Genomic DNA, 6743 nt, shown 5'->3' on the forward strand with positions numbered 1-6743 from the left:
CCGCCTCGTCCTCATCGGCGAGCATGCCAAGAACGGCGTCTCCTACCCCCAGCTCCACATGTACCCTAACCCTACCCAGCTAGCTTGCCAAGTACGCTGTCCCCTTCGACCCTAACCCTAGCCATCGAGATTGCCATAAATTCGTGTGTTGAGGATAAATTGGCAGAGTGTAAACCAACTTTTTCATTGTTGATTGTAATGGCAGTGTGGTACAGATTGTTAAATAGTGATTGTGATCTTGATATGTGTTGTGACCATGGAGCAAATTAGATGCTGGAACTGTTGTCTATATGTGCTGTGACCATGGAGCAAATTTGATGTTGGAACTGTTGTCTGTTTGTGTTGATATGCCTGGTGCTTGCTTCTCTTTTGTATTGGTTGGTTGAATTTAACCAAAAGTTATCTGTTGTTGGACGATCTGTTGTATGTTGCATTTCCAGTGTGTAATTGGCAACTTGCAGTTGTTTAGCTGAATTTTGGAGTTACTATTGTTCTATATGATTCATTGCTCAAGTTTGACCGCTTGTTCTTTGCACTGCTGCTGCTAAAGTTAGAAGTTACCTGTTCTCTGGGAGACTATTGAATTCTCTTATTTTCAATTCTCCAAGAATTGTTTTGAATGATTGAATAAGAGCCAAGTATGTGCTTTCTCGGGTGTCAGCCAGCCTAAACTTATCTTTGCTTGACTGTTTTGCTAATAGATTAATCTATCGGTGCAGTGGTATGTTCTATTTGAAATGGAAACTTATACTGTGCAGAATATTCTTTTGTTCGTTTTCTTGGTTGTTAGTAAATCATGGCGTCTTTCACTAGTTCTTTCATAAGTAGGTTGTGGATTACAGGTTGGCCAGTTAGAAATGGCTTGAATGGGCCAATAAGGAAATATTTTTGGATCCCACAAGTCAATGTTGTATAGCAGAGAATTTTGATGCTTAGTGATCAGCCCAACACCTCACCTTATAAAATGGTGGTCAGTTTCCTCTTGTCTCTGAACTACTAGGTCGCTTTGTAAAGTCTGTATTGACTCGCCAGAGTTTTGCCGCATCTTTCATTTCTGTTTACTGCTGTCTGATGTCTCTATGTGTAGAATCAAAGCCTTCACCTTCTCTGTTTGCTGCTGTTTGATGTCGCTATGTGTAGAATCTAACATCTTGATTAGTGTAGTATCAGCAAGATACAACTATGCATATTTTGCAAATCTTTACAGAGACATTCTTCAACTGGTATAACTTTCTCTGTATTTAGATTGATAGTATGTCTGGTCCTAACTGGTAGGCTGTGTAAAATGACAGTTCACCAGATTATATAGATACTGTGAGTTCATGTTTTGAGTCTGTACTTGATTGCAAATTGGAGTATTGCTTGAACTGAAAGATATGATATGATGTAACCTGATTGGAATATACCTGATTTTCCCTGTTTCATTTTTAATTACTGATTGGGAGGTTCTGATATGTTCTTATTTTGACAGACAGCAGCCTGGGTTCTTGTTGGGGTGGACGAGTTGCCTCCATCTTGGGATCCAATTGTCATGCCTAAGATCGGTAATTTACACAAGCTTTTTGGCCTCTAGACCTTGTTTCTTAAGTCTTAATCGAAGTACTATATCCTACTTGATAGCTCTTGTAGTCTTATCATTCTGTCCTCATGATATGAAATCCAGACCTTGTTTCGAAAGTCTTAACCAAAGTACTATATCCTACTTGATGGCTCTTGTAGTCTTACTATGTGTGTATGTCTTATTAATAATTTGCTTCAAGTCAAGTAAACCATGAAATGTAGTTCTTATTTGTTGCTTCTTGATTCTAGTTTTAGTGTCAACATGAACTTCGAGATTATTGATCGAATTAGGAAGAGGAGAAGCGAGGATGATGAAGATATGATGTCCTTTATTCTACCCGTATTGCATCGAATGCGTAATAGAGGACCAGTCGAGAGAAAGCAGCGACATAGCTCCATTCTATATGGCAAGAAGCATGTTGACGATATACTTAGAGTCCATGTTAAGAATTGCCTCGTAGCTTATAGGATGGAGCCACATATCTTTCGGGCTTTGGCATCTTATCTTAGAAGAGAAAATTTGATTTCGCATACAAGAATTAAGGTGGAGGAGAAGTTAACATTTTTCCTGTACATGGTGTCTCAGAACGCGTCTTATGAAGATCTCCAGCTAGAATTTCAGCATAGTGGACAAACATTTCATGAGTACATCAATGAGTTCTTCAATATCGTCCCCATCTTAGCTAGTCGATTTTTAAGCCTCCGAACATTGATGAGCCACATCCAAAAATCTCCACCGACACAAGATTCTGTCCTTACTTCCAGGTTTCCATTTTTAACGCTTCCACAATTCCTTTTCTTATCTAACTTATAGTTCTTTATTGACCTGCAATCTTTGCTTCCAGAACTGTTTAGGAGCCATTGATGGGTCACATGTTCCTATAACCGCAACACCTGGGATTGCTGCTCCATTTAGGAATAGGAAGGGTACCTTGAGTCATAATATTATGGTTGCATGTGACTTCGATTTAAGATTCACTTTCATATCATGTGGTTGGGAGGGTTCAGCTACGGATGCGAGGGTTCTTCATTCTGCAATGAGCAAGGGATTTAAAGTACCCCAGGGAAAGTTTTACCTAGTTTATGGGGGTTATGCAAACACTCAGTCATTTCTCGCACCTTATCGGGGTGTCCGGTATCATTTGAAGGAATTTGGTCATGGACATCCTCGGCCAAAAAACCACAGGGAATTGTTCAATCATCGGCATGCTGTTCTACGGAACCATGTGGAAAGGTCTCTAGGAATTCTTAAAAAGCACTTCCCAATTCTTCATGTTGGCACACTGCATTCAATCGAGAACCAAGTGAAACTTCCCGCAGCTGCCATGGTTCTTCACAATATCGTCAAAATGGAGAATGGTGACGAGACTTGGCTTGACAACTAGCCCGATAACATAGCGCCAAATGTTTTTGCCGATCTCCCGAATGGCGACGAGAATAACTATGAGAACAACGACTTAGGGAACACTCTAAGGGATGAAATCGCAAAGCAAATGTGGGAAGCATACCATCTTGAATAGCCAACATGATGGTGTGTGTTTAATCATATATATACATATATTAATTAATTAACTTCTCTCGTCTTCATCATCTAATGATGTAGTGTGTGTTGAAATGCAGATATGTATCCAAAGGGGTCCCCAAAGTATCATCTCATGAAAGCAAGTGGGGAAAAAGCTTCACACGGTGCGAAGAAGCCATCACCCAAAATTAAAAAGACACCTCCAAGAGGTATTTGGTCTACTTAATCTCCATTTCTCAGATCTTGCCAATTAAGTTCTGTGCTTGATGTTATGTTTGGTGAATGATATCTTTCAGTACTACATGTAGTGGTGCATTATAGCAGAAACAAGTCTATAGCAAAGAGATAGCTCACCATGATCTTCTGGAGGCCAATACTTGCTGCATTAATATTTCTCATTTTGAATATTAGCTAGCTCATGATAGTTTATCACTATTTGTTTTCAAATTGAATGGTAGTAACTCCTCTTATCATGTTGAGCATTAAGTTTGAACAATGTAAATTTGTGTTAGTGTAGTTGAAAAGCCAAGAGCTCAATGGAACCCAGCTTTGGAAAAGGGTTTGGTGGAGGTACTTCAGGAGCACAACACTCCGCACCATAGGGGACAGAATGGTTGGTCAACTGAAGCATGGAATAGGATGGTAGATTTATTTCATGAAAGATATGACCACACTAATTTTACAAAGATACATATTCAGGAAAAGCAGAAAGACTTGAAAGCTCAATACAAACTTCTTAAGGATGCCCGCAAACAGAGCGGTGTCAGTTGGAACTATCATACACAAAAGATAGATGCTGACGCATATCTTTGGCAAAACTTGATGATTGTAAGTTCTAGTGTAGTGTATTTTGTCTTTGCAAAACTTGATGACTTGTATTCCATGCTTTTGTAATCAATCTTGTTTTCGAGCAATCTAAGTTTGATAAATCATTTCTTTTATATATACAGTCGTGGCCAGAAATAGCTAAGTTCCAGAATAAGCCCTTTCCCCTCTACGATAAGCTTGGTGATCTGTATGATGGTGAGTTGCTGAGTTAAATGGATTTTCATTTCCTCTCTTTTTGTTGACCTTTATAATGAATTTTCATTGATGTGTGGCCTTTAATGATAACTTGGGTGTTTGTGCAGGACATATAGCAGAAGGTAACTTCAATTTCACATCAACTGAAGTTACACAAGTGAGTGATGGTGATCCCGAAGTTGAAAGAGAGCAGACTGCCTTCTCTTTTGACCTGAATCAATATGGTGATGATTTACACATGTATAATGATCCAAGAGATGCCGCCCCAAGTGATGTATCAAGAGATGCCGCCCCAAGTGATGGTTCAAGAGATGCTGCCCCAAGTGGTGGTCCAAGAGATGTTGCCCAAACAGGTGCTCCCGGTGGTTCAAATAAGAAGCCAGTGAAGGAGCCCAAGAAGAAGAAGCGTGATGACCCAATGGTGGGTGATGGCACAATATGTGGAGATTAAACGGAAGCAAGCAGAGGAGGAGTCTGTTTTGTTGGCAGGGTCAAAAATGCCCAAGAGTTCTCCATCAGCAAGTGCATTGCTGTTTTGCACAAGATGGAAAGCATCCGCCATGATGAAAGAGTTGCTGCCTACAAAGTGTTCAAAAGTGTTGAGAATCATGAGATTTTTCTGAATTCTGCCGCCGAAGATGAAGATAGTGCTGCTGCATTTCTTCGGAGCGAAATGGAAGAGTTGCATCAACGTATCTAAGGTAACAATCTTCTGCATCCCCTTCTTCTTTGTGCTACCTGTCAAGATTTAGATGCTGCAATTCTTCAGTCTAGAGCTGACTTAGATGATAGAACTGATCTCCAGCAACTACATGTAGTTTCTTGTTTCACATGCCCACATGGAGTAATCTCAAGCTAAATGAAATATAGTAACCTGATAACCAGTCTTAGGGGAACTAAATCCATCTGCTGGGAATGGAGGGAGTAGATTCTTCACCCACGCCTGACTACATTAGTTGATTACACCTACGTGCAAGGAAGGTCTGTTTGTAGTTTCTTCACCATACTAACAATCATGTATTCAACGTTGGTCTTCATTAGTTGATTATTTCGTCCAATCGATGTTGAATTGTTAACAAGAGTGTTTGTCAGAATTGAAAACAAAGTTTATGTGAAGAGAAAGAAGGCTGTATGATCTTTGTTCCATGCCAATCTTGACAATCAATGCTTGAAACTAAGTAAGACGCTAGTACTGTACTAGTAAATTGTTTGTTGTTTCAGATCAGTAATCCTCTTATGACTCTAGGTTCTAAACCTAGTTACTAGTTTGATGCATGGCCCAATTGTTATGTGATTGTAATTGATGTTATCCACGAGTATTTGTCACCATATGCTTTTCTTTTGGAAAATTGGAGAGATGTAATCTTTTAACTGCTTAATATCATGTGGCAATTGGCTGGCTGCATCCAATTTCTTCACAGGTGTAGCAATTGGCAATTGGCTCGGTTGGTCCATTTGAATGTGGCTATTGACCGCGGCGGTGTTGTTGTGTCTATTTGCTAGCTGTTGGCATTGAGCTAGCAGAATATGTATGATTAACCTATCCATCTTGATTGGACCAGGACTTGTTTTCTTGTTCAAATGCTGAGGTGCATGAACGGTTTAAATTTAAAAATATTATGAGATGCATGGATGGACTTTTGGGTACAGGGTCACAGGAACATGTAGTATACTGAAGACATGCTAGTTTAGTACTGTACTGAACTAGCTAGCTTCCTGAATTTCGCATATAGTTTTCTTTCATACTGTTTTCCAGTCAAATGTTTAGTGTAGATATTTGAAGTTCTTGACCTGACGCTATTCTTGGACTCAACTTTGTTTTATTATGACTTCTTGTTGTTCTTGGGTCCGTCAATGTCGAAATGGTAGTTCTTTCTTGGTGTTTTATTCGCCATATACTTGATATGTTCAGGGGTCTTTTTCTGCATCTAACCCTTGGACCAATTCATCTGTTTTTTATAGGGACCTGATCTCGCGGAAGCATGGGCGACCACACGTTGCCGCCAGAAGTCTCCTCCACACTGCTGCCCGCAAACATGTCTCGGAGCATTCGCCGGTCAAACATGTGTTTATGTTGTGATGAACCATTGACTTTCGTTGACGAACATCTTGTATTTTTCATTTGGACCATGGCATGTGTCATGTTTTTCATTTGGACCGTGGCATGTATGCATGTACCATTTTCATTTAAACCGTTGATAGTACTTGTAACAGATTATATGAGCTTGTTTGTTGTTTTGCGTAATCTAGTTGCACCTTTATTGCAAGTACATTTGTTCTATGAGCTTTTGAAGTTGTAAAACTAGCATTTTTAATTATAGTATAGTAGTAATTTTGCAAACCCCCTGTATCAATCCATGTGTACCAAATAGTAGGGGTATGTGAGGGGTTTGTGGGTTGGGGGGGATTTGAGAGGATTGGGTGAAAGGGAGGGGTTCACCAAATCCTCCCAAATCCCCTCCTCCCAAAACCCCTCCAAACCTATAGTACCAAATGAGGCCTAAAGCATCCCCGAGCCTTCCCCGGGTCTATTTAAGGCATGCCCGACCTCTCCCGCACCTCACCACTCCCTCCCCCGCCTCTCTAGTCCATCGGAGTGCCTCCATCTCGCCTCTGTTCGTCGCCGTCCTCCATGGCC

At 40.4% G+C, this 6743-nt stretch overlaps 1 pseudogene; it reads left to right on the forward strand.

The window, feature by feature from the left end:
• The first annotated feature begins 892 nt into the window (after positions 1 to 892).
• Positions 893 to 6372, forward strand: LOC123078212 (uncharacterized; annotated as a pseudogene).
• The last annotated feature ends 371 nt before the right edge of the window (positions 6373 to 6743 follow it).

Source organism: Triticum aestivum, chromosome 3D, assembly GCF_018294505.1.
Source record: "Triticum aestivum cultivar Chinese Spring chromosome 3D, IWGSC CS RefSeq v2.1, whole genome shotgun sequence".
Classification (NCBI taxonomy): domain Eukaryota; kingdom Viridiplantae; phylum Streptophyta; class Magnoliopsida; order Poales; family Poaceae; genus Triticum; species Triticum aestivum.